This window comes from Gallus gallus, chromosome 5 (genome assembly GCF_016699485.2).
Source record: "Gallus gallus isolate bGalGal1 chromosome 5, bGalGal1.mat.broiler.GRCg7b, whole genome shotgun sequence".
Classification (NCBI taxonomy): Eukaryota; Metazoa; Chordata; class Aves; order Galliformes; family Phasianidae; genus Gallus; species Gallus gallus.
In genome coordinates, this window is record NC_052536.1 from 29346351 (window position 1) to 29357150 (window position 10800).

Genomic DNA, 10800 nt, shown 5'->3' on the forward strand with positions numbered 1-10800 from the left:
TTCAAATGAGCTTGACAGGAATCTTAAATTATTCTGTGCTACAATTTGATAGGCTAACTTCTGGTTTCATGAGAATACTCTGATATTACGTAAAATAAGTTTGAATCCAAACTCATGCCAAATGCACCTACCACTGAATTCTTCAGTAAGTCTGAAAACAAAGTGTTTAGGGCTGGACAATCTTTCCTTCTCTCACTTTTAAAAATAAATAAGTTGAGGGGGGTTTTTCCCCACAAGATGAAAGCAGCAAGGAGCTTGGTACAGCTGGTCAGTGTAATCAAGTTTCCTGCCTAGTTGATTGTTGATCTTAAATAATTCCACTCAGCTCTGTGTTGATAAGTATACAGGAAAGATCTTTCTCACTTCAGGAACGTCTATCTTCTCATGAGAGTCCTACTTAAGTAGGGAAAATACTTGCATTTGCTACAGTTTTATACTTGAAACCATCATCTTCTTCAGCTCACTTTGCCTGTTGAACCAGATTTTGCAAAGTTCCAAACAGTGGGCAACATCTGTGTTAACAGAGGAGGTTTCTCCTCTCATAATCCTGCCTGCATTGGCATTTATACCCTATGGATGGAATTTGCAGAGCTGGGAATAATAATAACCCTTAAAGCACTTAAATCTGGTAATCAAAGACATGTGAAGGCCCAATAGCTAGAAGCTGAAAGCTACAAGGTTCAACGCAGAAACAGGATGGGCTTTTAAATGGAAAACGCAACTGACCAGAGCTCTGTGAACTACCAGCTGGAATCTTCTATGCAAGACATACTGCCCTTTGAAAGATAGGCTCTCATTCAACTTCAGGGTTTGAGGCTTGATAAAGAAATGGCTGGGAGAAACTACATGACCTGAGTAACACAGGAGGTCAGACGTGCTGTCCAGAACAGACTTCTCTGGAAAGGAAATTTGTGAAAACAGTAATAGAAATATCCAATCCTGGGAGTGTTTTAAGCATTTATTTAGGACTTGGGTTCAACACCTCGAATGTAATGTGCTTTTCTGCCTCAAATTCCTAAGGTCATTTATACCAGGCCAGCTTCTCATGACTACTTGTATTTATAGTTTGTCTGCCTGGTTGTCACTGGTCACATTTTTAGGTTTGCATTACATTCTAAATCCCCTGAGTCATGTTCATGTTTACCACTCTTTTCTTTCTTTTATGAGATTTTTCCATAAACCTGTAATTAATAACATCCTTTCCTTTTCTCTGCTGAAGAGTCACAACCACAAGTAATCTATCACATCTCCAATTTGTCCCTTACAATTCTCTCTTATCCCTCACAAAAGATGCATTTCCAACAAGAAGTTCAGACTCCATCTCTCCCAGTTTCCTATTTGGATAGCTGAAAAAAACATTGCCCTTCTTCCAAATAGTTTCCATTTTTTTGCTTCAGATTCTGCTTTGAAAGTGATTTCAATGAAAATCAGGTCTTTCTACTCCCTGCCATCTCAGTCACTTTATTGTTCCTTTTTTTTTTTTTTTTTTTTTTTCCCTCTCCTTTCTTCTTTTAAGCTGATTTGTGCTGGAGGGGAGAGAGCTGGGGGAAACAAGCTGTGTCTGAGTCCATCATCTCACTCCCTCCCAGTTAGTTCACCTGTTTCAAGATTCAAAGTCATGACTCAATTTGCTGTTCACTGGAGACAAAGAAATGACGCATGCACAGAGTGAAAGAAAACAGGATCAAACAGTATGTCCAGAAACATTGCACAACAGTTTTTCTTGAAACAAGGTCTTGTAACTCCACATTCAGTGCCGTATTATACTACAGGCTGAACACACTGATAGTAAAGACAGCTAATTTCTTCCCACATGTTGATCTGAATCATGAACAGTCTCAGTCCTGACTGAGATTTGGGAAGTTGTGCTCCAGGTAACAAATCCTCTTCCTATAGCTTTTCACAGATAGCAATAAACCAGCAATACCAGGCTATTACATACACATTTGATACCTAGATTGCTCTAGGGCCCTGTACAAGGGACCAACATGTGTGCCTCCGGCTTCCTGACACCATGGCAGTGATGTGGCTCTCACTCCAGATGATGAGTATATAAGTAAAGTCTGCATTTGACTCAGTTGGTTTCTACTTCTTCACGTAAGTCATTGTTTTAAGAGACAACATAATACCAAGGGAAAAATAATGTGATGTGTGGGAGCTGGCAGTAGGGATTTTTCCCAAATGTTTGGGAGGATCCTATTTCTCACAGATGGTGTTGCCAAGAAACATCCTATTTTTCTTTCAGAAAATAAAGGATTGTTGGCAATAATCTTGTGCCTAAAGTATTTCCCCAGTGCTAACACCAAAATTACTGTAAAATAAGAAAGCTTTATTCAAAGATACTTTGCTTTTTAAGTAAGTGGAAGAACGCAGAGAGGCCTAACAGAGAAGAAAGGTGAAGGGATTAATTTAACACCAACAGAGGTAACTACAAACTACCTAGAAAAAGACCCTGTGATTAGCCCCTTTCCAAGTAGATGGTGTGTTGCAGTGGTGGGAAATTCTAAAGCTAGATGAACCCAGGTCCAAAAACTGACCCTTAAGAAAGGGGACAATAAATATTGCAAGTTTCCTTTCACAGTTGCATGTAGTCATGCCATGCCTACTCTCTTTTGCAGGTTGTCCTTCACATTCTCTGAGTTTTTACTTATTAGGCAGAAAAAGTGTTTCATGGAGGTAAGTAAAGATCAGCCAGGATGCTGAGTCAAATACCTTTACTTTTCAATATATTAAGAAACAGGGAATACAAGTATCTGTGTACGGCTGGAAGAGAAATCCTCTGCTGTAGCTACCGAACAGAGATGTTGATAGCAAAACTCATGCAGGATACTTTGCAGGTCCTAGCATTAGGAACATAAAGAGGAAGAAATGTGTGGAAGAAGGGAGACACTCAGGGGAACCCATTGCCACTGGATTGAAATGATGAGCAGGTCTCTTTCAGACTGAGCGACTATCAGCTATCTCACCTATAACACGATGGAAAGTATAGCAATAGTAGCAGAGTAACACTATCCTAGGCTGCAGCAAATGAGAACAAGCCCAAATACAGCAGGTGGGAACACAGAAACAGAAGAAGAAAAACTGCTTACCTTTAGAAGACCTCCAGTAGGCAGGGATCTCCAGCACAATACCTTTGCCTCTACTGCCAACCCTTAAATGAGGTCTGGGAAGGGGTGGATCCTGACTGCAACCCTTCCAATCACTCAGGTGGATTGCATGCAGCTGAGCTCTCCTGGGTTGGCCCTGCCTTCCCACCAGGTGCTCAATCACTGTTTCAGGCCATGACTTAGCATTTCCACTACACCTCCTAATGAAGGAACCTTAGAAATCAGAGCAGAATGACCTGCCAGGCAGAAATCCCACATGCTCCCAAAATTACGGAGGACAAAGGATTTGGCATAAAAACAGTTTCTTTCTCTCTCTTTGTAACTGAATAACTCCAAGGTGGTATAGAACCTGTTAGAGAAATATGTAAGCCTACAGATCATTCCTCATAACTGTATCTGATGTAGTTAATGGTAGCAGAGAGAGATTTACATTAGAAGCTGTGCATCTTAAAACCTAAAATCCAGTCAAATCTAAAAAATTAGCATGTGTTTAGGAGTGAGAGGTTTGAGTTGGACTTTGTCTTCACAGGCAGACAAAATGTACTAACTCTAAGTCCAATTCCATGTTTTTCTTGTTTTGGTTGTTATGATAGTCATGGCTACTGCTACAAAATTAGGCCATTAAAAAAAGACAAGCAACCCAATCCAAACGATTCCATTTGAGCTAAACTTGGGCTCAGCAATAGACAGAGAGGTACCTATTTAGGACATGTGTTTTCTACTTATTCCTGCCTTTGACTAGTTTTGGATGGTACAGCCAGTTGACAGATGAAATTTCCTTCATAGGGAAAGAAGCTGATATTTTTAAAACTATTTTCATCCAAAGACCAACACGTTTAGAAAAAAAATCAGTTCCGAAATGTCAAAATATTTTTTTTCAATCAAAACCAAATATTCAACATTTCCCAACCCGTTTTAAACATGCTCCCACATGAGCCGGTATATGCCCTTAAGCTGGAGTCATGTTGCTTTTCTTGGGAGTGGCAATTCAGGTGCATTATGTTTACTTTTTTCACAGATTCATAGAATGGCTTGTGTTGGAAGGGACCTCAAGGATCATCAAGCTCCAGTCCCCCTGCCGCATGCAGGGCCACCAACCTCCATATCTAATACTAGACATATAGACTTATACATACAGACTACACTAAGTAATCTATTAGAGCTTGAGATAATGGAAAGTCATTTGGAAACTGGGATCAAATGAGAAAGTTGCACTTGGGCAATGCATAATGTGTACATGCTAAAGATTGGTCAAGATGAATACTCTCATCCAGAAGTCCTGTAGATACATCTTCACAATGGGAAGTATTCCACTGAAGCTACCTGTCCATATTAACATGGCACAGAATCCACAAATGCTTCACTCCACTTCTCAGGCAAGCAGTGGAAGAATTCTTGTATCTTTCATCTGTTGCTGCAAAGTGGTGCACAAGTCAAAATCACAATTGAAAAGTTAACAGTTGATCAACCTTACTATAAGCCTACTGATACAAGATCTGCAGAAAGGAAGGACTGGATTATTTGGGGGAAGAAAGCAAAAACATTCAGATCCTACATCCAGAAGAATTGCTGTTAATGTTTACAGGTTTCATGTATGTTCTTTTGCCTGAGCTGTGCTTTGGGGTGCATTGGCTCTTTTCTCTGGAGTAAAACATGAAAAATCTTCCTTTCTTTGGTGATCTCCAGAGCTTTTTAAAGGTACGGTAGAACAATAGTACTCTCACAGTAGTTTTAATGGGACAGAAGTGTTGCTGTGTTGTCTTACAGATTTTATCAAATTGTGCTTAGAATTCATTCATTTTGATCACTCATATTATAGACAAAATTCTTCTTGTAGGATGTTTATATGTCCCAGAGCATTCATAATGCACTGTGTTCAGCCATCTACAAGCATTTAATTACAGACCGTCTGTTTCATGTAAAAAATATTTGCCAAGACTCTTTTGGCAGAGTAAGGAGTGAACTTCGTAAAGGAAAACCAAGTTGCTCATCGGTGGTGGCAGCAAAAATGAGGAAAAGAACTACCCAAGAGTTTCTTGAAGATTCCAGTTGATGGATCCTGGCCTGATTGGGTCTCTTATATAAACCTTGATGGAATGGTGCTAAATTTTGCATGGAAACCTTTATTTTTTTCCCCACTTCAACAACTGTAGCTGAATGTACATTTAAAAATGGTATTTGAAAATTAAACTCATAAGACATCATTATACAAGACATAAGCACAAACTTAGTACAGAAAGGGAGAAAGCATCCAGTCTTTGAAAATAATGTTTGTGCCTTGTGCTTTTTTAAAACATAAACATAGATTATCAGCACACTACTAAAGTGAGGCTGCATCTCACCTTCCACAGTCTCACAGCATAAAAATAGCATATTTGAACTTACCAGAAGATTGATGTTTCTTTGCTTTCGTATTACTTTTTCCTTTGTATTTTATGAAAATGTATGCCTTGCTGTCCAATGTTGAAAATATCCACTGAGGTGATTTTAAAGTTAAACCTGAAGATTCAAGTTGGAAGTTACTGAAGGATGAGTTTGGGTTTTTTCAAAGTGCTATTATTTTGACTCCTTGAGGGCTCCACATGAATACTTTACCTCTCCTTTTCTTTCTTTGGTTTGAGATTCATAACTGCAGCTGCTGTGCAAAGTAAAGTTTCCATTGAGGACTAGCTGACCAAATTTGTCATGCTGAAAGTGAAAGTTGTATCAGAAAGAGTGGGGTTTCCTTCAGTGCAGCAAGTCTGAGTACTGGAGCAGGTTCTATTTCAGTCATCCCTCCACTTCAGCATATATCAACAGATGGAATCAGTGCATCTTTTCTGTTGTACTTCAGCCTCCTACTCACTGACCACAGCAGGGACTATGTCACGTCATTGAGCACCAAGAGACACTGGAGAGAGGGAGTCCAACTGCCCACAGAGGCCCTGAGGTGCCTGGAGGAGGGAAACACCCCAGGGTATCTCATCTTCCTCCTCCACCCTCCTCCCAAAGCCAAATGCCCAGAATGTGCTGAGCTGAACTGAAACCCTGCCCTGTGGCCTTGGGGAGCAGTCAGCTATGTGGCTGTAGACACCATATGCTGAGGGAGCACCACCTTCCTGCTTTCACTGGCAGAAGTGAGTTTCCCTTAAAAACCAGCAAATTATGCAGTTTCACACCTGACTCTTCAGTTGAGCAGGTGGAAATGTCCTTTTCTGGGCCTCAACAGTAAAGGAGCCAAAGGCCAGGGGTCAGCTATTAAGTTCAGCTGTTCCCTATTGCAGGTTCAACTCATGCTCCCTGGCCTGGCTGTGCTCTGAGGCACCTTGAGGCACTTGTGCCTTTGCGGTATGAGCTCATTTGTTGTCATTTCCACTTTGGGGTGGGAAAAAAGGTCATAAGAAGAGATCAGTAAATGTGCAGCATTCATAAAGCAAGGCCGCTTCAAAACAGACACGTTGCAGTGTTATCATATCCAGGAAAACAGCAACAGACAGCGTAACTTTAAAATACCACCCAGAAACTCTTGCTTGGAAAGGACAACTCACAGCATCAAAGCCTGGACGTACTTGCCAAACCATGCTTTAACTTACTGCCAAGACACCAGATTTATCCCCTTAGTAGCAATGATGCGCTAGGCAAGATGGTGATTGCTACAGCAAAGTGGGGATGGGTTTGTTTCACAGTGGTCACGATGACAGAAGGAGCCCTGCAGATATTAATACTTGATGAGAAAGGTACATGAAATTAGCCTGTGAACTGTTTGTGGATAAATATCTCTCAAGCATACAATAAGAATTCAAGCAAATTAATTTAACAGCTAGAAGTCAAATGTAATGAAAAAATATTTATGAAAATTTTGTATGTTTAGGTGAATAGTTTCAAACCAAAAATAAATGAGAAATAAATACAGCCTAGTAGAAATTGGACTGTGTTTAGATTCTGATAATCTGAAAGGGCATTTTTTAGCATAAGGATAAGTTCAGGTGATTATTTAAAGAATAAGATCAGAATGGCTGTTCTTGACTTTAATTTGGAGCCAAAATATTCTATGTAAAGAACTTGTAAAATCCATGTCCCCTTTAGTTCTACAGTCAGTAATTACTCACAGGATAGAGTATTCAGATTTATGAGGAAGAAGGAGAGAGTGGCAGTAAGTTGTTACTTCTATTTCCAGCCAATGTTTGCAAATTCAATGGCAATAACAAACCAAAAACCTGACTTTCTCCCTTCAAACCGCTCTATATCTGTGGTCAAAAATGTATAGCTATGTTTTACATCTTTTTTAGCACATAAACATTTAAGGATACTTACCTCAACCACACGACAATTTTCTGAGCCTTGCAAGTCTTACAAATCCCTAATCACAGTTGGATGTATTCAGTAATGTAGAATTAAGGAGTAACAGCTGAAATGCACCTGGGTTAGGTGGCTACTGAGGTTATATGGTGTCGAAATAATAAGGTGTGGGTCTGGTTAGAGAGGGACCAGGCATCTGTTCCCACCTCAGCTACAACTTCCCATACTAGTACTCATATTGAGTACTGAGTATTATAGTACTGAGGATTATAGCACTAGTGATTGTGCTATAACAGTGATTGTGATTACTGAGGTAATCTAAACAGAGAACTTTGCTTCTCTGGAAGTGGAGAATAACTACTGTATTTTAGTGACATGCTGATGGAACCTCAGTTTGGATGTCCAAAGATGTAGTTCCTGGCTGATGCATATACAAGTAAATTGTTACTGACTTAATTTTGTCTTAATGGGATTCTTTTGTTGACAAGGTAAATTTGTGACTTCTGAGCCGAGAATTGTCTTTAGCTGGTGACAGCTTTCATTTAGAGCAAGCATTATACTTATTACCATGACAGAGGCCCTTAAACAGGAAGATGGATAAATTCTACTAGCAAGGAATGGTAGCTGGCCTCTTGATAACATATGGCATAGCATTGAACAACTTCCTGGAAACCTTAGCAGTGCAGAGGTTTGAAAGAACTGGACTGGCCTGCAGTTCATAAACATCATAGGCTGAATAAGCTGCTTCTAACTGCATCAGAAACTTTTGCTCATATATTTAGACTTTGCTTCTAGAACTAAAAGTGCTAAAAAGTGGCAAGACTAAAAAGGCAGCACAGCAATAAAAATTCCATTTTGACTCTGGGGAGAGCCTCAGAGATGTTGTGGTCAGAATTTTCTCCATTATTTGCAAGTTCTCAAAGAAGAATTTTCTTCATTCTGGATTAGCTTTTTGCAAAATCTATTAAGACTTTTAATTTCATTTAAAAATATTCTTATGTTTTGAAACTTAGTCTGCAGGAAGTTTAACCAGACCTTAATTAAGGACTCTGAGTGTGACAGAAGCTTGTGTATCAACAAGGTGCTTTGCTTGTCTGCCCAATAAAAATACAAGGAGTAATGCCTGTTTGGGGAGTAAGCAGAGCAGAAGCGAAGCAGGGAGGGGGGCACAAATTATGAGCTGCTTTGGTCTCCATTGTCAGGAAGTACTTCACCACTTCCATTGCCTCACTACATCTCTTCTATTAGAAAGCCTTTATAAATTACAGGAATAAGTGGCCCTTAGCAAATAACTTCAAAACAGAGCAACTAAATAGGACTGAAGGAGAATGGGAAACTCCATTCTGCTACTGCTAAAGCATAGTTCTGAGCTGCTGGCATTTTTTCCCCCTCTCAGCTCAGGATGAAAGACAAAAATGTTAATAATTTCCACAAATTGAAAATCTGAAAAATGTGAGCTGAGGTCAGCTGGAACATTTCGTTTCTATAATTTTGTAATATCTTTTGACAATGCTGATCTGTCTTTAATCATTTTATGCCTAAATTTGCTAAGATTTCAAAATTTTAAGAAGTTCCAGCTTGAAGGAAACAAAAGCTTTCTAACTCAAAATGTTGAAGAAAGACTATATTTTAATGTTTTCAAAAAATAAATAAATCAAGGAGCAATAGGAAATTGAGCCTTTTCTTAGCCATTAGTCTGAGTCATAACACAGATCGGTAACAAATGCTGTGTATTTCAGTAGGAGAGCACTCCAGTGACTAACTTTTTTTCCTATCCGGTTGACTGCAGTGACATTTGGGTCAGGCCTACTAAGATGGTTCTCCTAACTGTGCCAGTGCCAGAAAAATGCTTGCATGCTGATAAGTCAATGGAACATCAAAGAGAAATATTCATTTTTGTAGTCAAGAACAAGATATTTGATGGTGGAACTAATCCCTTGGCAATAAAAAATTTCCTTTACAGTCAATTCTATGATTAAGCCAAAGCCACTTCTTTGTTCCTCCACCTGTCCCCGTGAGTCAGCAACGCTTTCCTCTTGCTTTTCCTCCAAGTCAGATGACAGTGCCTCTCCTGGGCTGCAGACGCACAAGTGTTTTGCCTACAGTTATGACTTGTTTAGCTTTTGCAGTGTTGGCAGCCTCTCTGAGCTCTGGCACACTTTCTTCCAAATGGGAGAGTCTGGAGGGGGCAGTTTATTTCTCATACTGATCGTGGTTTTGTTACTCTAAAAATCAGGAGTTTGAAAATCTCATCACAACCATTCGTAATTTGCTTAGAACTGTAACAAAAATGCTAAGTTTCATCCTTAAAAGAGAAGTACTGAAATGTTTAAGATTTAATCCCATGGGATTCTAAAATATATATAATAGTAATAGTATAATAGACATCTTTGGGCCAAATTAGCTCATTGCGTTTATCCCTTACCTGCAACTCTGATGGGCACAAAGACATGTCCACTTGGTAGTGTTGTACATGTGAGTTACGCTGTTGTAACATCTCTCTGAAAAGAGATTCTTTTTTTGCAAGGACACCTTTGAAATTCCATCTCGTCAGTGTGTAAAGTTATAACAGGAGCAAGATGTTGTCCTCAAGTACCAGGCTGAGAGATTAATTCAAATTTTGTTGCACTTTTGCTCTGAGTTAAGGTCAATTGCATGAATGAACTTAATATTTAGTTTCCATACAGGCAGATCTATAATTCACTATATATGCTTTAGCATATATCATAACTACATTTTGCCTCTGATTCTCTATACTGAGGTAAGTATTTGGTGGCATTTGCCAGATGTTCTTCCGAAGCCAATGTGAATATCAACAACATGAAGTAAGAGGTGCCACCTGTACCAGTGTCATGCCAGGCCAGGCAGTGTGCTTCCCACCTAATCACAGAGAGAAAGAATCTGTGTGACTCAGAGCAGGCAAAGGAAAATAAATGTCAGACCTCTGGACTGAGAGCTCAGCTTGCCAGAGAGGAGGGTTGTTGGAGCCAGTGAACTCTCCATTGCCTTACTTACTGGCTTTCAGGTCAGTGATTTTTGTCCCCATGGCATCCATCTCCCCCACAGAAACAAAATTCTGCATTTCACTGTTACTGCTTTGGTAATAGCAACTGGACTGACCACTCTGAGGTATGTTGTTGCTCATACAGCCAGTAAACATGGCAGTAAACAGGCCAACACAAAACACAGAAGAGTATACATATCTCTGAGTGTGTTCATACACAAACTTAAAACTGACTCCTCTCATGCCATAATGATGAGCAACATATTCTGACCATTCCTTTCCCATGCAGGCTTAGCCTGGCTGATCTGTGTACTCAGCACTGAAACCTACACTTTTCCCAGGACCCATCAGGTCAGACTGCTCATAAACCAGTGCTTCTTTGATGGCCCTCATCCTGCTTTCAATTGATGT

At 39.7% G+C, this 10800-nt stretch overlaps 1 long non-coding RNA gene across 6 annotated transcripts in view; it reads left to right on the top strand.

The window, feature by feature from the left end:
* The window catches only part of LOC107053494, a 236712-nt gene extending 226367 nt beyond the window's left edge, over window positions 1-10345 (top strand). For 4 of the 6 annotated variants that reach the window (XR_005860233.2, XR_003075261.3, XR_005860234.2 and 1 more), the window contains 2 exons: window positions 2619-2676; window positions 4126-4773. This is a non-coding gene — a long non-coding RNA (uncharacterized LOC107053494). Of the gene's footprint in view, window positions 1-2618; window positions 2677-4125 lie in introns of all 6 variants that reach the window. The other 2 variants (XR_005860232.2, XR_005860236.2) reach the window with 1 other exon arrangement.
* Window positions 10346-10800: the final 455 nt, after the last annotated feature.